Consider the following 23,880-nt stretch of genomic DNA (forward strand, 5'->3'; position numbering starts at 1 on the left):
CAGGCATGCATGTGTGTGTTGAATGTCTGTGTTGTGCCTATGTTGAGCCTCAGCCCCCCAGCATAGGCTGTGCCCCCCCATGCTCCAAGGTCAAGCTGAGGGGCCCAAGGACGCCTTGAGGCTGGCAGGGACCCCTGGGAAGGGGCTCTGAAGCTCCGACTGCAAACTCCCGGCCGCCTCCTTCCTGGGGTCAGAGACGGCCGCGTGGTGGACGGGACCCTTTATTTCTCCCTACACCGGGCCCCCAGGGCACAGAGCTCTCACAGGCGTCCTGAGCTGCCCCCACAGCTCCTCACCAGGAAGCAGCTCTGTGGGGCTGCCCCCGGCCGCAGGCTCCGCCCCAGGCGCTCGGTGCAGCCCTGGAGGTCTCTACGCCCAACAGCCCGGGCCCAGTCCCGGCCCAGCTCCTGTCCCTGGGGAGGACAGCGAGGCAGAGCAGGGCCTGGCCTGCAGCCTGGGGGCCAGCCCCGGGGTTCTCACGGTCCCTGGGGAACCAGGCCTCTGCCCGGCTCCCGGACGCCACGTGCCCCAGGTGCCTCGCAGCCCCTGCCGCCGCCCATGATTGCAAACTGCCAGTGTGCAGGGTGGAAACCAGCGCGAGGCTCCCCTCCCTGCCGGCCGCCCGACCCCTGCGGCCCTGGTCAGTTCCCCCAGGGGGCAGCAGGAGGCCCGCTCAGCCCACCCCGCCTGGCAAGGTCGCGCCCCTGCCTCCAGGAGAAAGGCCAGCAGGAAGGCAGACACGGCCCGAGAGGACCAGGAGTGCGGCTCTACAGGAGGCCCCGCCCCCTGGGGCCGGAGATCTACACCCTGCAGGTCTGCCGTCAGACACAGGTGCACACGCACACGCGCACGCGCACGCGCACACGCACACGCACACACGAGACCGTCTCCCGGGCTCGCTCAGCGCTGTCCTGGAGGGGCTGGGGCCGCCCTGCAGCTCCCAGGGAGGGCTGAGCTCCGCCCGCCCGGCCCTGCTCGCACCCACCCCGGGCAGCAGGGGGCGCCCCGGCTCCAGGCCAGGCCCGCGAGTGAGGGTGGCAGGACTGCTGGGGGTGGCGCCTGGCGACCCTCAGTGCCCCAGGCTCCCGGCCGTTCCAGCTGCCCCCGCTCCACCTGCCTCTCCGTCACAGGAAGAAATCAGACAACCTTGATGAGAGTCAGACCCGAGAATTTACAACTCGGCTTTAAAGGGAAAAAAAAAGCTTCTTTTACAAGCACAATAAAAATGCAAATTAAATTATAAATAAATCAGAAAAAGATGCTCATCTTTCCAAGCATCACCCCAGCTACACTTCGCACAAATGCCTCCAAACCACCTCTCCGAGCGTTATGAGATCCGGGAACGTCCCAGGCAATTAACGGGCCTTCCTCGCGCATCAAGCTACAGAACAGGACTTATCGGTCAACAGAAAGACGTCTGTGCCTCGCGGCTACAATTAAGACGGAGGTTGGGCTTGCACTTCCCTCTAATTACTAATAGATTAATCCAAGTCTAAAAGACCCTCTGTAATTAGCATTTCGTTGATTGATTTGTTGCAGGGGAATGACCCGGGCTATGTTCTCAGCAATCCGTTTCCAGCTAATTGTCTTCCTTGCACTGAAATATTAAAGAGCCGGCAGTGGGCAGTGGTCAAGGTGTGCGGGCCCGGGCAAGGCCGCCACTTGTCAGAGGCCTGGGACTGCCACGGAGATCCAATTATGCAGAGAATTAGAGGCCCTGCCCTCAGGAGGGGGGGCGACCTCCAGACACGGGTCCCCCGGGGAAGGGCAGCGCGGGCGGGAGCGGGGGCGCTGACTCGGCGCTGACAGGGCCGGGAGTCGGTGGACAGTAATTAAGGGCCGCCAGACAGCCGGCGGACGCTGCGATTAGACCCTGGCAGAGACGAGGCCTAATGAGGCCGGATCTTCTCACTGCGGAGGAAAACAACGCCAAACAACCCCCGGAGGAGCAGACACCAGAGGGGAGGAATCGCGTTTGGGCAGAGGTCAGCGCCAGGGGAGGGCCCCCGGCCAGGGACCCCCGCCCGGGCCTCGGCTCGCGTGGGAACGGCCACGTGAGACACTGGGAGCCCAGAGGTTTGGTCAGGGTGAGGTGAGGGGGAGGGCTGGGGTTGGGGTTACAGAGTTTGGCTTGGTGTTAGGGTTTTGGCTATAGTTAGTGTTAGGTTTGGGATTAGGGTTTGGGTGAGGGTTGGGTTGGGATTAGGGTTAGCATTAGAGTTAGGGTTGGGTTAGGGTTAGTGCTGGATTTGGGTTGGGGTAAGGGTTAGGGTGACGGGCTGGGTACTGTGCACTGTGGGTACAGAGGGGGGTGGGGCTGGGCCCTGTGCACTGTGGGTACAGAGGGGGTGGGGCTGGGCCCTGTGCACTGTGGGTACAGAGGGGGGTGGGGCTGGGTACTGTGCACTGTGGGTACAGAGGGGGGTGGGGCTGGGTACTGTGCACTGTGGGTACAGAGGCGGACGTGCACCCACGGAGCTGTGCCCGCTGCTGCGCCCAGCACCAGAACAGGCTGGGAGGAGGCAGACGCTGCACCCCCAGCCCCCCCAGGCCCTCCCGGGAGCGCCTGCTTCCTGCTGCAGCTGCCCTGGGCCGGGTTTTGCTGCCTGTGGCTCCAGTCGAGGTTCTCCGACGCCCTGGCAGGAGAGGAGGTTTGCGGGCTTGGGCCCGACCTCGAGGGCGACAGCCAGGCGGGCAGGGCTCCGGACAGCGGCGGAGCAGGGGTGGGAGGCGGGCCCTGTCCTCAGTCTCCGGCTCCTCCCCTCGGCACAGGGCGCCGGCTTGGTGTTCTGCACACCACACCCTCAAAATGGCAGGCCGCTCACGGGCACCGCCACGGGGGTCACGTGCCTGTCACACGGGGCCCCTCTGGGCAGGTGCAGGTCGGGGAGGGGCCCTTTGCGGAGGGATCGGGCCGCTGCTTGCTCCTGATTGGCCAGCAGCTGGAGACGGACACGCGTGAGTGCTGCGTCTGCCCCGCCCCTCGCCCAGGTCCACGTCTGACCGCTCCGTCCTGCCCTAGTCCTCTTCCCCACCGCATCACCCAGCGGCCGCAGCAGGACAGTGGCACAAGCAGATATTTGTTAATCCAAACGCTGTAGGAAGAGAAGAAAAGTCGCATAAATCACATTGGAAAACAGAGAACGAACGTGCTGGCAACATCACGCAGCCGCTCCAGAACTAAAACATTCAGTTGAAGATCGTTAGAAATAAATAATTAAGACCGTGCGCCATAAATTTACACCACTGGGAAAGACCTGGGGATTAAAACACGGGGTGCAGACGCCACCTGTCACTCACACGGACGCAGGAGGCCGCCTGGGGGGGGGGGTCAGAGAAGGGAGACGTCAGGGCCAGTTAACAGGAGTGGAAGCGGACCTTCCGTAAGGACAGGCTGTTAATCCAACAGAACTGCGTTAGCAAAGCCCAGCGGCGTGCACCTAGTGAAAGGTCGTCAGAATTCATACACTCGGAGCACCAGGGTCGGAGGAGAATTAATTCATCAATACTTGCCCAGAGAGCCGGTAGCGAGCGTCTCTTGTCACACGATCGCTAACGACGGGGCCCAGGATCGAGGAGCCGAGGCCCCTGGGCAGAGCTGCTCCCCCGGGATTTGTATAAAGAAAGTTTGATTGACAACCAGCCATGCCCCTTGCTAAGATGTTTTCCACGGCCACTGGGAGGCATCGTGGCGGAGCCGAGTGGCGGCAGCAGCCATTGCCATGGCCTGCGGCAATGACCACAGCCTTGTCCCGGGGCCCGCGGTGCTGGCCACAGCCTTGTCCCGGGGCCCGCGGCGCTGACCACAGCCTTGTCCCGGGGCCCGCGGCGCTGGCCACAGCCTTGTCCCGGGGCCCGCCGTGCTGGCCACAGCCTTGTCCCAGGGCCCGCGGTGCTGGCCACAGCCTTGTCCCCGGGGACCGCGGCGCTGGCCACAGCCTTGTCCCGGGGCCCGCGGTGCTGGTCACAGCCTTGTCCCGGGGCCCGTGGTGCTAGCCACAGCCTTGTCCCGGGGCCCGTGGTGCTGGTCACAGCCTTGTCCTGGGGCCCGCAGCGCTGGCCACAGCCTTGTCCCGGGGCCCGCGGCGCTGGTCACAGCCTTGTCCCGGGGCCCGCAGCGCTGCTGCTCCCGCCGGAGGTGCAGTGAGCATCTATAAAGTTGGCCACGCACTGAGAAAAGGGAGTCGGTTTAACCCCCAGCCACCTAAGTGTGCAAGCACTCACGAGGCCGGCGCGGTGGTGCAGGGCTGAGTCGCTGCCCGGGACAAACTCGTCCACTCGCGGAGCCGGCTCTGCGTCCTGCCCCTGCTTGCATTTCTGGGAGGGGCGTCCTGCCGACACACTCACTCCCTGAGAAGCAGCGGCGACGGCTCAAGTCCTCTGTCAGGTCCCTGACGCCCACCTCAGAGATCCAGACCAAGGTCGGACCCAGCCCGGCTGTCAAAAGCATTTGGAGAGGGGACGGATGGACGTCTCTCTCCCTTTCTCCCTCTCTCTCTCTTTCTCTCCCCCTATCTCCCTTTCTCCCTCTCTCTCTATCTCTCTATCCATCTCTTCGCCTTTCAAACAAAGTTTAAATACATTTTTTTAAAAAGTAAGGAAATTGGAGAGAACTTAAATGAGTAATGATGAGATGCAACATTTAAGAACGTGAGGGCGCAGCCAACAGTGCTGGGAGGGAACTGTCAGCCCCCCAGTACAGGCGACCGGGGAGTGAGCGCCACATCACTTCTCCTGCTCTGCCTCTGAAAACAATCAGAAGATGGAGCCGGTGAAGCCGCCGCCTGCAGCGCTGCCGTGTGGGCTCCAGCTTGTGTCCCGGCTGCTCCACTTCTGGTCTGGCTCTCTGCTGTGGCCTGGGAAAACAGTGGAAGATGCCCAAGTGCTTGGGCCCCTGCACCCACGTAGGAGACCAGGAGGAAGCTCCTGGCTTCAGATCGGCACAGCTCCAGCCATTGCGGCCATCTGGGAAGTGAACCAGTGGATGGAAGATCTCTCTCTGTCTGTCTCTTCCTCTGTCTGTTTGTAACTCTGACTCTCAAATAATAAAATCTAAAAAAAGAAGAAAGAAGGAAGGAAGGGAGGGAGGGAGAGGGAGGGAGGGAGGGAGGGAGAGAGAGAGAGAAAGGGCTCCTGATGCAGCCCGGCCCAGCGCTGGCCCTGGCGTCCATCTAGGAAGTGAACCAGCAGATGGAACATCTCCGTCTCTCCCTCTCTCACTGTAACTTTCCCAAAAAATAAATCTTCAAAAAAGAATCAGAAAAAGTACAGCGAATTTTACCCAAATACGTAGAAAGAAAGACAGGAACCGAGATGAACAGCAGGCAGAGCCCACCCAGCCAGACGTCAGCTCCTTGAGTTTTGTTAAGACTGATTCGCTCCCAACGAGGCTGGCGGAGAGGGACGTCGCGGGCGGCCCCAGGCAGCCGTGAAGTCGGGAAGCCGGGGCAGGGCCTGGGGGGGCTGAACCACTCCGTGCCAGGTCCTGGACAAAACAAAACAGCACTCAGCGCCCCCAAGCTGACACAGGAAGAAACAGAAAACAGCAAAGAAGTTTAATCTGCAAGGAGAAAGCCCCCCGCACAGTCTTCAGCCCCAGCAGCGAACCCGTGGCCCCCCCAGCAAGGGGCGAGGCCTCAGACCCGAGTCCCGGGCAAGCTGCCGCCAGGGGCGGGGTTGGCAACCAGCGCCCTTGCTGGCTGAGTGGAGGACTGACCTCAGGGGGCTTTCGTGGGGCTGGAGCGACCGCTGTATCCAGGCAGTGTCGGCTGCCAGCTGCCCTCGCTGGGTCCCCCCGGCCAGCTCCACGACAGGTCGCTGGGGAAAAGACGGCCTCCGTCCCGCGGTTCCGCTGGCTCCCTGTCCCTGACGCTTGAGACGGGCAGTGCTGGAAGCACAGGAAAATCCGCCTTCTGTCGCCAACGGGAACAAGGTCAACATCACTGCCCGCACAGGTCCTCCCGGCATCACAGACGCGGGCGTCCCCCGCTTCCTCGGCTGACGGCAAGCACCGGCCTTTCACGGGGGATTCCTGGCATCCACAGCCACGTGCTCAGGGCCCCGGCCGCACCTGTCCCTCCGCTGCCGGCCGCACCTGTCCCTCCCCTGCCGGCCCCACCTGTCCCTCCCCTGCCGTAGCAGCGTGGTTGGGTGTGGTTCTCGCCTTCCTGGAGCAGCAAGGCTGGCTGCCGAAGGCTCTGTCCTGGTGCCCGGAGAAGTTGGTAAGGGCAACCTCCCTCCCCCGGGGCACTGCTCTCACGGGACGGGACCCCCCCACACCCCTGGATGTCGCTGGCTCCCGGTTGCCCACTGCTCAGCCCCTGTCCAGACCCGGTCAGGGGCTTTGCTTGCCCACTGGAAGCATCCTTGGCCGTCTCCTTGGCTCGTGGAGCCCGGGCCTGCGTAGCGTGCCCTCCCCCCTTGCTGTACAAAGCCCAGGCGCGTCCCTGGTTGGCAGCTTTGGGTTTTATCTTGGCCCACAGAAGCCACCAGCATTCGCTCAAGCATCAAACGCTGACACATGGCTTGTCTGTGGTTGCAACGCTTGGGGATGCCACTCCCAGCTGCCGCTGTGTGTGACATTTAAACATCTCCATGCAAGAAAACTGTTCGTCGTTGGCTTTCTTCACGAGGATTCCAGAAACAGCCCTTCCCGTGGGAGGTGCAGAACATGACCCACAATTGCATTAAGAGCCCACCGGGACCTCGGGAGCCCGGGACCTCAACCGCGTGCTCGTCAGCTCGTGGGGGAACAGCTGTGGTCCCAGCATGGCCTGTGCATGGTGGGCTCAGCGCAGCTGTGTCTCTGCTCCCGTGAACTTGGCCTTGGTCTGTCCTTGTCCTCCAGGGCGGCCTGCACAGCCTGGCCCACCCCGGAGCACAGACAGCTGGAAGGATGCCCCCGCCCCCGCCCCCCGCTGAAGCTCACCTGGCAGGCGAGGCAGCTCACAGCCGCCACACCAGGCAGCTGCCGCGTGTTCAGAGCACAAGGTGCCCAGCACCTCCTGCCCGTCCCTGGCCCAGCCAGGCCGTTCCGCGGAGCCCAGGTCTGCCCAGGTTCTCGCCCTTGCCACCGCTTCAGCCGGCCATGGACACAGGGAGCAGGCGCGTGAGCTCCAGGGGACGGAGGGAGGGGCTTGGGAAGGAGTGGGAGCCGGGGTGACACCCGAGCACCCCTGGGGGCTCCAGGTTCTTCCCGGCAGATTCTGGGGACACTTGGCCTGCATGTCCCATCCCCCCTGCTGTCCCGGCCTTCCTCCTCCTCCCAGCAAAGGGGCCGCCTCAGCTTCCCAGCGAAGCCAATTGTCTCGTTCCCCGGTGGCGGGCGACACCAGACGGGTTCTGAGCCTGGGAAGCGGGTTCTGGTCCGACAGACCACGACTTGATGCAGCAAGGCCCCTGGTGAGGGAACCTCTCCCTGGGACGTGTGAGTGTGTGTGTGTGCTGGTCCACGTGTGTGTGCTCGTTCATGTGTGAGTGTGAGTGTGTGTGCTCATCCATGTGTGTGTGCTCGTCCATGTGTGTGTGAGTGTGTGTGCTTGTTCATGTGTGTGTGTGTGCTCGTCCACGTGTGTGTGTGCTGGTCCATGTGTGTGTGCTCGTCCATATGTGTGTGTGTGTGCTGGTCCATGTGTGTGTGCTCATCCATGTGTGTGTGCTCATCCATGTGTGTGTGTGCTCGTCCATGTGTGTGTGTGTGTGTGTGCTGGTCCATGTGTGTGTGCTCGTCCATGTGTGTGTGCTCGTCCATGTGTGTGTGTGTGTGTGCTGGTCCATGTGTGAGTGCTCCTCCGTGTGTGTGAGTGTGTATGCTTGTTCATGTGTGTGTGTGCTCGTCCACGTGTGTGTGCTCGTCCATGCGTGAGTGCTCATCCATGTGTGTGTGTGTGCTCGTCCACGTGTGTGTGCTCGTCCATGCGTGAGTGCTCATCCTTATGTGAGTGTGTGTGTGCTCGTCCATGTGTATGTGAGTGCTCATCCACGTGTGTGTGTGCTCGTCCATGTGTATGTGAGTGCTTGTCCATGTGTGTGTGTGTGTGCTCTTCCATGTGTGAGTGCTCGTCCATGTGTGTGTGTGTGTGTGCTCGTCCATGTGTGTGTGCTTGTCCATGTGTGTGTGTGTGCTCGTCCACATGTGTGTGCTCATCCATGTGTGAGTGCTCGTCTGTGTGTATGTGTGTGTGTGCTTGTCCATGTGAGTGTGTGTGCTCGTCCATGTGTGTGTGCTCGTCCATGTGTGTGTGAGTGTGTGTGCTGGTCCATGTGTGAGTGCTCATCCATGTGTGAGTGAGTGTGTGTGTGTGCTGGTTCATGTGTGTGTGCTCGTCCGTGTGTGTGTGTGTGCTCGTCCACGTGTGTGTGCTCGTCCATATGTGAGTGCTTGTCCGTGTGTGTGTGAGTGTGTGTGCTCGTCCATGTGTGTGTGCTCGTCCATGTGTGCGAGGCTGCACATGAGAATGTGTGTGTGTGTGAGCATGCCATGTGCACGCGAGCATTGTGTGCGTGTGTGCACATGTGTGGGTGTGTGAGCATGCTGTGTACATGTGACCTGTGAGCATGTGTGTGCATGTACATGCGTGTGTCTGTGTGCATGCGTGTGAGCCCGTGTCTCAGTCGGGTGGGGCACACTGCGGTCTCAGCCGTGGAACTGAAACACTGAAACTGCTTGCATGGCTGACACTTAATGACAGCAATTTTTTGATTAAAAATGAGCTCATTTAGCAAACAAGTGGAGTGTGGGACGCAGGACGTCTAGGATTAGCCACTGGAAGGCAGGCAGGGCCCTTGTTCCTGGCAGGCTGAGAGCGCGTCCCGGTGCGGGGCCTCGGGATGTGCACTGCGCGGCTCATCCAGGGGCCGGCCCGGGCGGTTAACCCGGGATGCACCCGGCCGGCTCTGCCCGCAGCTCTGCTCCCCCCCACCGCCCCCGCCCCCGCCGTGGGAAGAAAAGCAAAGGCACCGCTGCGCTCAGATGCAGACCAAGGGTCTCTGGCTCCGGGTGAGACGCTGGGGCCTGGGCAGGGCTCGGGCCGCGGGCTGCAGACGCCGGCACCGTGGGCTGAGGCAGGCGCTCAGAACTCTGCCGGTGTCCACGTGGGGCCAGGACAGCACGGGCTGCCGCAGGGCGCGTCTCCCAGGGGTCCAGCGCGGTGCAGCGGGGTTCTGGGACGGAGACGCGGGACACCAAGCTCTCAACAGGAAACAGCTTTCCCCCTCGCTGGCGCGCCCGGGGAGAGTTCTGTCTCCACACTCGGGCCCTGGGCTGCAGGGTGCTGCCCCACACGCCCGGCTCCAACCGCTGGAAGTTTCCTAAAATTGTTGCAATTAAAATCTTAAAAAAGAAAAAAAAATCCGTAAGTTTTACGTGTCTGGTTGCACACATCTGATTGGCCGGTTAAAGCCACAGCACGGCTCACGCCGCCCCTGTGGCCCAGTTGACCCCGCTGCACCGCGGTATTTCTAGAGCCCCCTCCGGCTCCCACCCTCCCGCACCCCAGGGCCCCCGCAAACGTCGCCGTGACAGAAGCGGCCACCGACAGCCCCCCACTGCTGTCTCCTCCTCCTCCTCACCCGCCTCTGCCCGTGGAGCCCCAAGGCCGGCAGGAAGCTGTGCTGCCGGCTGCTGCCCACGCTCGGCCCGGCTGCTCGGGGCACGTCCAGATCAGACCCCAGGGCGGAGCAGCAGTGCCTGCCCCGGGCACGGCTCAAGGCCCCCCTTCTGTGGCCGAGACACCGCCACCCCCACCCCGAGAGGGCCTCCTCCCACCACTCCTTCGTTCAGGCCTCCTCCTGACCACAGCTTCCCCGAGGACCTGCTCAAATGGAGCCCCCGAGCCGCGACGGCCACTGCAGATCTAAGCAGCAGACACACGCACACCACTGCCACCATGGGCTTGAACACAGCCAGGCGGTCGCGGTGGCACGCGGGGAGGGACCGCTGTCCACACACACCTCGCACACCGGGGGCGGGGCTGGCTGTCCACACACACCTCGCACACTGGGGGAGGGGCCAGCTATCCAGCACACACATCGCATGCCAGGGGCAGGGCTGGCTGTCCACACAACTCGCACACCAGGGTGGAGCCGGCTGTCCACACACTTTGCACACCAGGGGCAGGGATGGCTGTCCACATACACCTTGCACGCCAGGGGCGGGGCCAGCTGTCCACACACCTTGCACACGGGGGCAGAGCTGGCTGTCCACACACACCTCGCACACCAGGGGCGGGGTCGGCTGTCCACACACACCTCACACACGGGGGCAGAGCCGGCTGTCCACACACCTCGCACACCAGGGTGGGGCCGGCTGTCCACACACACCTCGCACACCAGGGGCGGGGCCGGCTGTCCACACACACCTCGCACACCAGGGTGGGGCCGGCTGTCCACACACCTCGCACACCAGGGCGGGGCCGGCTGTCCACACACACCTCACACACCAGGGGCGGGGTCGGCTGTCCACACACACCTCACACACCAGGGGCAGGGCTGGCTGTCCACACACACCTCGCACACCAGGGGCGGGACCGGCTGTCCACACACACCTCACACACCAGGGGCAGGGCTGGCTGTCCACACAAACCTCGCACACCAGGGGCGGGGTCGGCTGTCCACACACACCTCGCACACCGGGGCGGGGCTGGCTGTCCACACACCTCGCACACCAGGGGTGGGGCCGGCTGTCCACACACACCTCGCACACCAGGGGCGGGGCCGGCTGTCCACACACCTCACACACTGGGGGCAGGGCCGGCTGTCCACACACACCTCGCACACCAGGGGCAGGGCCGGCTGTCCACACACACCTCACACGCCAGGGGCGGGGCCGGCTGTCCACACACCTCGCACACCAGGGGCGGGGCTGGCTGTCCACACACCTAGCACACCAGGGGCGGGGTCGGCTGTCCACACACACCTTGCACACCAGGGGCAGGGCCGGCTGTCCACACACACCTCACACGCCAGGGGCGGGGCCGGCTGTCCACACACCTCGCACACTGGGGCAGAGCTGGCTGTCCACACACCTCACACACCAGGGGCGGGGCCGGCTGTCCACACACACCTCGCACACCAGGGGCGGGGCCAGCTGTCCACACACACCTCACACACCGGGGGCGGGGCCGGCTGTCCACACACACCTCGCACACCAGGGGTGGGGCCGGCTGTCCACACACACCTCGCACACCAGGGGTGGGGCCGGCTGTCCACACACACCTCACACGCCAGGGGCGGGGCCGGCTGTCCACACACACCTCGCACACCAGGGGCGGGGCCGGCTGTCCACACACCTCACACACTGGGGGCAGGGCCGGCTGTCCACACACACCTCGCACACCAGGGGCGGGGCCAGCTGTCCACACACACCTCACACACTGGGGGCGGGGCCGGCTGTCCACACACACCTCGCACACCAGGGGTGGGGCCGGCTGTCCACACACACCTCGCACACCAGGGGTGGGGCCGGCTGTCCACACACACCTCACACGCCAGGGGCGGGGCCGGCTGTCCACACACACCTCGCACACCAGGGGCGGGGCCGGCTGTCCACACACCTCGCACACCAGGGGCGGGGTCGGCTGTCCACACACACCTCGCACACCGGGGCGGGGCTGGCTGTCCACACACCTCGCACACCAGGGGTGGGGCCGGCTGTCCACACACACCTCGCACACCAGGGGCGGGGCCGGCTGTCCACACACCTCACACACTGGGGGCAGGGCCGGCTGTCCACACACACCTCGCACACCAGGGGCAGGGCCGGCTGTCCACACACACCTCACACGCCAGGGGCGGGGCCGGCTGTCCACACACCTCGCACACCAGGGGCGGGGCTGGCTGTCCACACACCTAGCACACCAGGGGCGGGGCCGGCTGTCCACACACACCTCGCACACCAGGGGCAGGGCCGGCTGTCCACACACACCTCACACGCCAGGGGCGGGGCCGGCTGTCCACACACCTCGCACACTGGGGCAGAGCTGGCTGTCCACACACCTCACACACCAGGGGCGGGGCCGGCTGTCCACACACACCTCGCACACCAGGGGCGGGGCCAGCTGTCCACACACACCTCACACACCGGGGGCGGGGCCGGCTGTCCACACACACCTCGCACACCAGGGGTGGGGCCGGCTGTCCACACACACCTCGCACACCAGGGGTGGGGCCGGCTGTCCACACACACCTCACACGCCAGGGGCGGGGCCGGCTGTCCACACACACCTCGCACACCAGGGGCGGGGCCGGCTGTCCACACACCTCACACACTGGGGGCAGGGCCGGCTGTCCACACACACCTCGCACACCAGGGGCAGGGCCGGCTGTCCACACACACCTCACACGCCAGGGGCGGGGCCGGCTGTCCACACACACCTCGCACACCAGGGGCGGGGCCGGCTGTCCACACACCTCACACACTGGGGGCAGGGCCGGCTGTCCACACACACCTCGCACACCAGGGGCAGGGCCGGCTGTCCACACACACCTCACACGCCAGGGGCGGGGCCGGCTGTCCACACACCTCGCACACCAGGGGCGGGGCTGGCTGTCCACACACCTAGCACACCAGGGGCGGGGCCGGCTGTCCACACACACCTCGCACACCAGGGGCAGGGCCGGCTGTCCACACACCTCGCACACTGGGGCAGAGCTGGCTGTCCACACACCTCACACACCAGGGGCGGGGCCGGCTGTCCACACACACCTCGCACACCAGGGGCGGGGCCAGCTGTCCACACACACCTCACACACCGGGGGCGGGGCCGGCTGTCCACACACACCTCACACACCGGGGGCGGGGCCGGCTGTCCACACACACCTCGCACACCAGGGGCGGGGCCGGCTGTCCACACACCTAGCACACCAGGGGCGGGGCCGGCTGTCCACACACACCTCACACACCAGGGGCGGGGCCGGCTGTCCACACACACCTCGCTCGCCAGGGGCGGGGCCGGCTGTCCACACACCTCGCACACCAGGGGCGGGGCTGGCTGTCCACACACCTAGCACACCAGGGGCGGGGCCGGCTGTCCACACACACCTCGCACACCAGGGGCAGGGCCGGCTGTCCACACACCTCGCACACTGGGGCAGAGCTGGCTGTCCACACACCTCACACACTAGGGGCGGGGCCGGCTGTCCACACACACCTCGCACACCAGGGGCGGGGCCAGCTGTCCACACACACCTCACACACCGGGGGCGGGGCCGGCTGTCCACACACACCTCACACACCGGGGGCGGGGCCGGCTGTCCACACACACCTCGCACACCAGGGGCGGGGCCGGCTGTCCACACACCTAGCACACCAGGGGCGGGGCCGGCTGTCCACACACACCTCACACACCAGGGGCGGGGCCGGCTGTCCACACACACCTCGCTCGCCAGGGGCGGGGCCAGCTGTCCACACACACCTCACACACCGGGGGCGGGGCCGGCTGTCCACACACACCTCACACACCGGGGGCGGGGCCGGCTGTCCACACACACCTCGCACACCGGGGCGGGGCTGGCTGTCCACACACCTCGCACACCAGGGGTGGGGCCGGCTGTCCACACACACCTCACACACCAGGGGCGGGGCCGGCTGTCCACACACACCTCACATGCCAGGGGCGGGGCCGGCTGTCCACACACCTCGCACACCAGGGGCGGGGCTGGCTGTCCACACACACCTCACACGCCAGGGGCGGGGCCGGCTGTCCACACACCTCGCACACCAGGGGCGGGGCTGGCTGTCCACACACACCTCACACGCCAGGGGCGGATCCGGCTGTCCACACACCTCGCACGCGGGCGTGCCTGCTCCCCGTCCTTGTGCCCTGTCCCCCATGGGGGCAGCAGCTCTCAGAGTTCTGGGAGATTTTCTTCTCGAGAAACTTGGCTTGAAGGCTCATGGAGAGCTGAGCGGGTCTGTTCTTCCAAAGGCCCAGACGGGAGGCGGAGGCACCGGGTTCTTGTTCCGCCCCGGCACGGAGGCCCTGCCCCAGCCCCCAGGCCTCTGAGCCCAGCTCTGCCCCCGACAGAACCCACAAGGCCGGTGACGACGGGGACGGGGAGGCCGCGGACAGCAGGGCGGCGGCTCCCGGGCCCCACTGGGAGGTGCAGACGGCGGGGGAGGGCTCCAGTGAGAACCCGCCTGGCCGGTGGAGTTGGAGCTCTGTGATTGACAGGGAGCGCTGCCCACCCCGTGTCTGACATCGGTCAGCACGTGGCCGCCCGCACAGTGCAGAGCGAGACCCGCGTAGGACGCCCCAGCAGAGGGCGCGCGGCCACCTGCAGGCGTCTGCCAGGCCAGGTTCAGGGCTGGGGACTAAGGAGTGCAGCGGGCCGGCGTGCACTCCGTGTGGTGACGCGTGCTGGGTGGGAAGGATCAAGCAAGGAAGTGAGCCCTGTGTGTGTGCACATGCGTGTGCATGTGTGTGTGCACATGCATGTGCACGTGTGTGTGTGCACATGGGTGTGCACGTGTGTGTGTGTGCACTCAGAGTGGTTACCCAGAGCCTCACCAAGGAGGCCACAGAAAGGGACTTGAGGGAGGGAGGGAGGGAGGGGCCCAAGGACATCGGGCAGGAACACAGCAGAGACGGACACGCCGGGGCCTGGACACTGCGTGTTCAGGAGGGTGGGGGTGCAGTCGGCACCGCGTGTGTCAGTGCTGTGTGTGTGCAGGTTGTGTCCGTGTTGTGTGTCACATCGCGTGTGTCAGTGCTGTATGTGTGCAGGTTGTGTCCGTGTTGTGTGTCACATCGCGTGTGTCAGTGCTGTGTGTGTGCAGGTTGTGTGTCTCCGTGTGCACGTGCAGATTGTGTCTCCACAGTGTGTGTCAGCATCACGTGTCGGTGCCATGCACATCCGTGTTGTGTGTGTCAGCGTCACGTGTGTCAGTGCTATGCGTGTGCAGATTGTGTTTCCATGTTGTGTGTCAGTGTCGTGTGTGTGAACGCTGCGCGTGCCCAGGTTCTGTCTTGGCACTGTGTCACATTGCATGCTGCGTGCCCGTCTCACTGCATGGTGGCCTCCTGCTGCAGGCGTGTGTGTCCAGTGCTTGTGCGTGGGTGACCAACCAAGCACCGAGCACCCGAGGACTGAGGGTCCTGGCCAGCACCGACAACCAGACCCCAGCGCCTGCAACAAGGGAGCACTGGACGTCTCCGCAGCCATGCTGCCTTGGGGACACAGCACGGAATCTGGATCACGGCCATGACACGAAATCCCACCTCCAGAGGGAAGGGTTTGGAGCCGGGACGAGGCAGGGCCTGCCGTCCAGCACCAGTCCCGGGACAGACAGTGGCTGTCACGGCTCCTGGAAGGAGGCAGGTGGGAGCAGGACCAGGCCCGGGGCAGCTGTGCCGGGCGGGAGCTCCATGAACCCTGCTCCGTTGGAGACCATGCCCCAGGGGGTGCTGGGAGCCTGGCGCCCCTGCAGCCACCCCAGGGACCTGCAGCCTGGAGCCAGCCGGGCCCGGCGGGAAAACTATGTCCTGCTCACCGTGCTTCCCCAGAGAGCTCACGGTGTGTGCAGAGGGGAGACGCATCCTGAGGTTGCTCTAAATGAACTTCACTGGGCTATGCAGATTTCATGGCTAGATGCCTTCCGCACACGCTCCCCTCGCACGATTCCTGCGCGTTGCGGGCTGTAATTGGATTGAGACTTGCAGCCAAGCCGTGCACCGCTTCAGCCCTGGGAGCAGGCAGGCGCTCCCAACGCTCCTCCCCGGCCGTGGGGCTCGAGGGCGCCCCCCCAGGCCGCCCTCCCGCAGCCCCAGGCCCCGACCCCCCCCCCACCGGACAATCCGGCTTTTGTTCCCGCTCCTCTGAACTCTGCAGGCACTTGCAGGAGGGAGCAGGGCGGGCGGCAGGACAACCTCCAAGCAAATGAGCTGCCGCACTCGGCAGGCCGCCAGCCCCTCGCTGTTCCATCAGATTTCTCAGCAAGAACGAAGCGGGGAAATTAGTGTGCCGCCGAATCGGAGACTAAAATTAGCCATCTTGGAAAACAAACCTCCCATAAATACAGCCAGGATTTACGGCTGGAGTGACAGCGGCACAGATGGCCTGGGCCGGGCTTGCCTCCCGGGGAGAACCACGGGCGTGGCCGCCTGGCGGGGCACAGGTGATGGTGGCCCCCAGTGCTCGGCCAGCGGGTGGCCAGGTCCATCTGTGGCTTGGAGGCTAGGAGCTCTCAGAGCGGGGGCCTGGAAGGGCAAATCGGTCAATCCCCTGCCTTCTTGCTGGCTCACAGCCTCCCTTGACACAGGCAGAGCCCCTGTGCTGTCAGAGGCCCCGTGCCAGGAGGAGCACTGCCTCGCAGGTCAGGGTCGCGGGGGGAGCACGCACTCCGTCATCCCTGCTGCTGCCCACCCTGGGGTCCTCTGGGCCCTCCCTGGCCGAGGCCCTGGCGACAAGGGCGCCACCAACGAGAAGGCACAGCCAGCATGAAGTGCGCCAATGAAAGGCAGAGTTGGGGGGGGGAGAGGGAGGGAGGGGGATGGGGGGAGAGAGAGAGAGGGAGGGAGGGGGAGAGAGAGGGAGGGAGGGGGAGAGAGAGGGAGGGAGGGAAGGGGAGAGAGGGAGGACAGAGGGGAGGAGGGAGGGGGAGGGAGGACAGAGAGAGAGGGAGGGGGAGAGAGAGAGGGAGGGAGGGGGAGAGAGAGGGAGGGGGAGAGAGAGAGAGGGAGGGAGGGGGATGGGGGGGGAAAGAGAGAGAGGGAGGGAGGGGGAGAGAGAGGGAGGGGGAGAGAAAGAGAGGGAGGGGGATGGGGGAGAGAGAGAGGGAGGGAGGGGAGAGAGAGGGAGGGGGAGAGAGAGAGAGGGAGGGGGATGGGGGAGAGAGAGAGGGAGGGGGAGGGGGGAGAGAGAGAGGGAGGGAGGGGGAGAGAGAGGGAGGGGGAGAGAGAGAGAGGGAGGGATGGGGAGAGAGGGAGGACAGAGGGGGGAGGGAGGGGGAGGGAGGACAGAGAGAGAGGGAGGGGGAGAGAGAGGGAGGGAGGGGGAGAGAGAGAGAGAGGGGGGAGAGAGAGAGGGAGAGAGGGAGAGAGAGAGGGAGAGAGGGAGGGAGGGGAAGAGAGAGAGAGAGAGAGGGGGGAGAGAGAGGGAGAGATGTCTTCCATCTGCTGGGTCACTCCCCTGGCCACAATGGCCGGAGCTGAGCTGATCTGAAGCCAGGAGCCAGGAGCCTGGTGCAGGGGCCCAAGGACTCGGGCATCTTCCGCTGCTTTCCCAGGCCACAGCAGAGAGCTGGATCGGAAGAGGAGCAGCCGGGACCGGAATTGGGGCCCCTGTGGGACGCCGGCACCGCAGGCAGAGGCTTGGCCTGCCACGCCGCAGCGCCGGCCCCTGTGGAACTGGCTTCCTGCATCAGAGTGGAGGTGGGCACACCCCAGCTCCACAGCCCTGCAGGGCTCCACATTCAGCACTGTCCACTGCCGGGGGCACCAGGCATCAGCGAGTGCTCCTGACCGCGGGGCCCTCACGGCCGCGCCGCACCAACACACGTTTTATATCCATATTTACACATATATGTGCGTGTCTGTGCTCATGTGTCTGTGTCCTGTGTCTGTCCATGAATTCCCGTGTGTGTCTGTGTCCATCCTGCTATGCTCGCCCGCAGGAAGCAGCTGGGGGGGGGGGGGTCTGTGCTGGCCGAGCCCCTCGTGGCAGGGGCGTCCTGGGTGGCTGTGAGCGGTCACACCAGGCCTGGCGGGAACCTGCGGATGAGCATGCAACTCCAGCCCCTCCCCAAGCCACCGAGTGGGCGGCGTCCCCTCCAGCCGGGGCGGGACTTCCCTGGCATGGCCTCCCCCTGCCCCGCTGGGTGTCCCGGCATGGGGTCTCTGCAGCCCACAGCACAGAGGACAGCACGAGGCCGCCTGACGCCAGCTGCACCAAGGAGGCGGCTCAGCCCCAAGCTCCCGGGGCCTCGGCCAGGGCAGCGACGGGCAGCAGTGTGCAAGTCAGGCTCGGAAAGAAACGGCACATCCAAGCGCCTCCAGGAAGGGGGGCTACGGCGGCCACCCGGGGGCGCCTCGGCGGAGGCGAGGATGGCCCACAGCGCGCAGAGCTCTCGGTTATCCAGAAGTTTGCAGTTTTCAACGTGGCGAGCGAGGTGGGGACACGCAGAGCCATTCCTGGCCACCTCCTGTGTGGTTTCGTCCCCTGGTGAGGGAGGAGAGCTCGCACTGAGCTGCCTGCCAAAGCATTTTTAAAAATTCAGGCATTCTGGTGTAGCAGGTAAAGCCGCTGCCTGCAGTGCCGGCTCCCATATGGGCGCCGGTTCAAGTCCCGGCTGCTCCACTCCCGATCCAGCTCTCTGTATGCCTGGGAAAGCAGCGGGAGGGCCAAGTCCTTGGGCACCTGCACCCACGTGGGGGACCCCAGGAAGCTCCCGGCTCCTGGCTTTGGGTTGGCGTAGCTCCAGCCTTTGCAGCCATCTGGGGAGTGAACCAGCGGATGGAAGACCTCCCCTCTCTCTCTCTCTCTGCCCCTCCTTCTCTCTGTGTAACTCTGACTTTCAAATAAATAAATAAAAATCTTTTTAAAAAATCCAGACACAGACAGGCTCTGGGAGCCACCTCAGTGGCCGGCATCGCCACGCGGTCAGCCTGCAGCCATGCTGGGGGGCGGGGGGGACGGCAGCTGGGCTGGATCAGCCGCCTTTGTCCCACCACAGACGGCTCTGCAGCCCACCCCAGTCCCCAGGAGACCTCCGCCCTTGCTGTGGACTGGGCTCCAGCAACCAGGGACTAAGTTGTTCTGGGATGTCGGGCACTGTCGCGGCCACTCTGTCTTCCGGGCTCCCCTGACCACACTTGGGCTTTCTCCTCCCATGCGCGGTTTCAGAATGTGGAGTCGGGCTCCCGGCAGCATCATGGGGCGCAGAGGCTGAAGGGTCGGTGCCAGGCTCAGACAGCCCCTCGGCGGCTCAGCCATCGCCTGGCGTCTCCTTCCCACGGTCACCCTGTGTCCCTGGCAATTCCCACCGTTTTGATTTCGGTATTGTCCCTGACTGCCCCAATGAGGAGAAGCCCGGGTGTGTCTCAGCGTATCTGCCAGCCACCTGGCAGGCCTGCGGGCACTTCCGGCTGGCCCAGCCGGTGCTTGGTCACTCGTCTTCTTCCCCACCGCCGGCTGTTCCATCCGGATCTGAAGCGCTGTTACCACGCAGCCACGCACAGAACTCGGAGCTCTGCTGGAAGTCCCACGAAGCCCGCAGAGCCCCGCAACGCCCACTGTGTGTAGTCAAAACCCTTGACCTGGACAGCGCCTGGCTCCCCGCTGTTCTCTGGATGGATCCGCCAGGCATTTCTGTATGCCGCCCGCCGCATGTTTCCAAGCCGTTACTTACTTGGAGTCTGCTGAGCCTCCCTGCCCCCGCGTGGCTCCCGCTTCCCGTGCCCGCCCAGGACGCGCCTCTGCACCTCTGTCCCCGACGGAACCCCACTCTGCCTCTTTTGCTTTCCGTGGGAAGCACTGGCATTGGCGTTCCGGTGCCTCGCTCCGGGGCTTCAGGTTTGCACTGTCCCCGGACACAGCCACTCGGGCAGGGGGACACTGGTCCCTGAGGGCACGGGCGACCTCACCGCATTCCAGCCCTGGGGGGGCTGCCAACAGGGATCCTCCTGCCGCAGCCCGGGGGGCCCAACCTCGGGGGTGGGGGCAGAACGACCTCATCTCCAGGGGCGTCACAGGAGGGACCTCGACCTCGGGGAGACCCAGCCGCCCCACCCCTCTCTCTGGGGAGGGGCTTGGAGGCTGAGCTGACGTGGGCGGGGCTGAGGTCCCAATGCAGACACCCCCCACCCGGCAACTCCCTGTGACCGTGCAGCAAGGCTCTGAGGCCGGCGCGGGCCGCCTGCCCCTGCCCCACCGCTCCAACACCGGGATTTCCTCGTGAGAGGCGAGACGCGTCTGGGGGACGCCCCCGCCCCGTCCTGTCTGTCACCACCGAGTTTGTCTCGTGACAGCGTCTGCACAGTGAGATTTCTGCGAGCCTCCTGCGAGAGGCCAGCAAGAGCCGACGCGTGTTTGGTTCCCGGGAGAAGTCCTGCATACTCTCCTTGTTGCTGTGTTTGTCCGCTTCTCTCTCCTGCCTGTACCACGGTCTTAAGACCACAGCACGAGGCCGGTGCTGTGGCGTAGCGGGTAAAGCCGCAGCCTGCAGTGCCGGCATCCCATATGGGTGCCAGTCCCGGCTGCTCCACTTCCGACCCAGCTCTCTGCTGTGGCCTGGGAAAGCAGTAGAAGATGGCCCAAGTCCTTGGGCCCCTGCACCCACGTGGGAGACCCGGGGGAAGCTCCTGGCTCCTGGCTCCGGATCGGTGCAGCTCCAGCCGCTGCAGCCACCTGGGGAGTGAAGCAGCGATAGAAGACCCCTCTCTGTCTGCCTCTAACTCTGCCTCTCTGTAACTCTGCCTTTCAAGTAAATAGATCCTAAAAAAAAAAAAAAAAGCCACAGCAGACAGCTGAACGACTCACTGCTGCACCCCGGTGATGACACGGCACCTCACCCAGGGCGGACGCCACGTCCACACCAGGAAGAAGGACTCGCAGGACACAGTCACCACGGAGCGTGCATCACGGCGTCCACACAGCACCCACGGCACCTCACCCAGGGCGGACACCCCGTCCACACCAGGAAAAAGGACTCGCAGGACACAGTCACCATGGAGCGTGCATCACGGCGTCCACACAGCACCCCCAGGAGACAGCCCTGGGAGGCCCCTGGACACAGAGTCCACACAGCACCCCCAGGAGACACGGCCCCGGGGGGCTCAGCGGCTGCACACGGGACCCCGGACACAGAGTCCACACAGCACCCCCAGGAGACACGGCCCCGGGGGGCTCAGCGGCTGCACACGGGACCCTGGACACAGAGTCCACACAGCACCCACAGGAGACACGGCCCCGGGGGACTCAGCGGCTGCACACGGGACCCTGGACACAGAGTCCACACAGCACCCCCAGGAGACACGGCCCCGGGGGGCTCAGCGGCTGCACACGGGACCCTGGACACGGTGTCCACACAGCACCCCCAGGAGACACGGCCCCGGGGGGCTCAGCGGCTGCACACGGGCCCCCAGACACGGCATCCACACAGCACCCCCAGGAGACAGCCCCGGGGGGCTCAGCGGCTGCACATGGGACCCTGGACACGGTGTCCACACAGCACCCCCAGGAGACACAGCCCCGGGGGGCTCAGTGGCTGCACACGGGACCCTGGACACAGAGTCCACACAGCACCCACAGGAGACACGGCCCCAGGGGGCTCAGCGGCTGCACACGGGCCCCCGGACACGGCATCCACACAGCACCCCCAGGAGACACGGCCCCGGGGGGCTCAGCGGCTGCACACAGGACCCTGGACACAGAGTCCACACAGCACCCACAGGAGACACGGCCCCGGGGGGCTCAGCGGCTGCACACGGGACCCTGGACACAGAGTCCACACAGCACCCCCAGGAGACACGGCCCCGGGGGGCTCAGCGGCTGCACACGGGACCCTGGACACAGTGTCCACACAGCACCCCCAGGAGACACGGCCCCGGGGGGCTCAGCGGCTGCACACGGGCCCCTGGACACAGAGTCCACACAGCACCCACAGGAGACACGGCCCCGGGGGGCTCAGCGGCTGCACACGGGCCCCCAGACACGGCATCCACACAGCACCCCCAGGAGACAGCCCCGGGGGGCTCAGCGGCTGCACACGGGCCCCTGGACACGGTGTCCACACAGCACCCCCAGGAGACACAGCCCCGGGGGGCTCAGTGGCTGCACATGGGACCCTGGACACAGAGTCCACACAGCACCCCCAGGAGACACAGCCCCGGGGGGCTCAGCGGCTGCACACGGGCCCCTGGACACAGAGTCCACACAGCACCCACAGGAGACACGGCCCCCGGGGGGCTCAGCGGCTGCACACGGGCCCCTGGGTGCAGCCCTACTCCGGGTTCCTACACAGACACCCAGACGCTGTGCGTGTCTGCGGTGTTGGGGTGGTGAGGGCTGCGTGTGCCGTCTCGCTTCTCCCTGTTTTATTAATAAATAATTGAGCTCGGCGCACTGGCTCGGAGCTGGAACCCCGATGCCGTGGATGCTGGGATGAGCGATGGCACAAGGATGCATTATTAATCGCCAGCTACTGTCACAGCCATGTCCTGACGGGCACTAAAGTGCGGGCAATTAATCGCTCGTAAATTCTTCGTTCTTCAATTTTTCACGATTCCTCGGCTCGGTCTCAGCAACGACAACCTTGGCGGGGTCTTCCGCAGCTGGGCCTCGGCTCCAGCGGCCATGCCCTGGCCCCGCTGCCGTCTCCCGCCCTGGGTCCCACAGCACGCTCCCGCCAGAGCCTGCCCTGGCCCCGCTGCCCTCTCCCGCCCTGGGTCCCACAGCACACTCCCGCCAGAGCCTGCCCTGGCCCGCAGCCCCGCCTGCCACGGGAGCAGCCCCTCGGCCACCAGTCTGCCATGGCTCTGGCCGGGCCACGGGGCAATGCTCAGAATCAGGAGGTGGGCTGTGCAGCACCTCGGGGTCTCTGAAAGGGTGAGGAGCCCCTCAGTCTCCAGGGGACCTGGGTGCCCTCGCAGGGGCCAGCACAGAGCAGCCTCAGGGCCCTGCCCCGGCCCTGGAAGCACTGGTGGCCCTGGAGCGCGCCTTGCCCAGCTGCACCTGGGCCCCGTCCGGCTGCTTCACAACCCAGTGGCCTCCCTAGCAGGGCTGGAGTCTCGTGGCCGTGGCCGTGGCAGTTTCAGGGACAGGGTGGGGGCAGCATCGCATCAGTGTGAGGATGACCAGGGCGGCAGGGAGCCGGCAGCATCTGCCCCCCTCCGGCCACCCCTGACCTGCAGCTCCTCACCCTGCTGTCAGGGCCAAGCCCAGGGAGCAGCCCAGGACCCACCCAAACCAAAGAGGCCGTGGAGGACGCCTGTCCCGTGGACCGGGCCCGGCACAGGAGTCAGCACCGAGGTCAGCGCCCGGAACACCAGCGCAGCTACCAGGAGGCGCAGGACCCCAGCCCCACTCGCAGCCGCTCCCGCGTGGCCGCCAGGGCTGGGGTCCGGCCGCCCTGGGCTGACGTCGCGAGCTTTGCTGCGTTCCAGCCGAGCTCGCATCAGTTCAGCGGGGCTTCTAAATTAAAGGCTCGATGACTAATTGAGACGTGGGTTTGATTATGCCGAAGTTCGTGCCATTTTGAGTTATAATTGTAACTAATAAATTACTTAAATAGGTAAGGTGATGAAATCCCATCTCGAGGGAGCACTCGCGATTTCTAGAATTTATCTACACGTCGTTCAGAGGATTCGTGCCGGAAAAAGCCCGCCCACATGCACGGGCCAAGGGGCTCCCCTCCCCCGCAGCCCGCCTCCTCCCTCTGACTTTGGAGGGAACAGCTCCGAGGGGTCCTCGGCAGACAGAGACGTTGCTCCCCAGGCCACGCCCCCGGGGGCCCCTGCACCACCCTGCCCCTGAGCCAGACCTGTCCAGCTCCTCCTGTGAGCCAGGCGCTGACACGGGAGCCCGTGCTATGGCTGTGGCGGGACAGGCAGCAGCCCAAGAGTGAGAAACGGGGCCCTCGTGTGTCCCTGTGCCCAGCGTGCTCCAGCAGGGAGGCGTGGGAGAGGCCAGGGCCCAGCCCAGTTCTGAGCCCCTGAGCGAGGGGGTGCACACCCAGCCGCCCCTGCACAACCGGCTCTGCCTACCTGTTCTCCACCAGCCCAAGGTGACACGGCTCTGCAGCTGAGAGTCAGCCGGCCAGGGGCCACCAAGTACTGAGAGCCCCCCGGGGTAACGCGCGTGAGGACAAACCCGCCCACTGCCTGAGGACGGGCCGAGGAGGCCTCCACTTCCCGGGGCCACGCCTCCAGCTCACTGTCCCCCAAA

Source organism: Oryctolagus cuniculus, chromosome 11 (assembly GCF_051225735.1).
Source record: "Oryctolagus cuniculus isolate XC-2025 breed Fujian yellow rabbit chromosome 11, ASM5122573v1, whole genome shotgun sequence".
NCBI lineage: Eukaryota > Metazoa > Chordata > Mammalia > Lagomorpha > Leporidae > Oryctolagus > Oryctolagus cuniculus.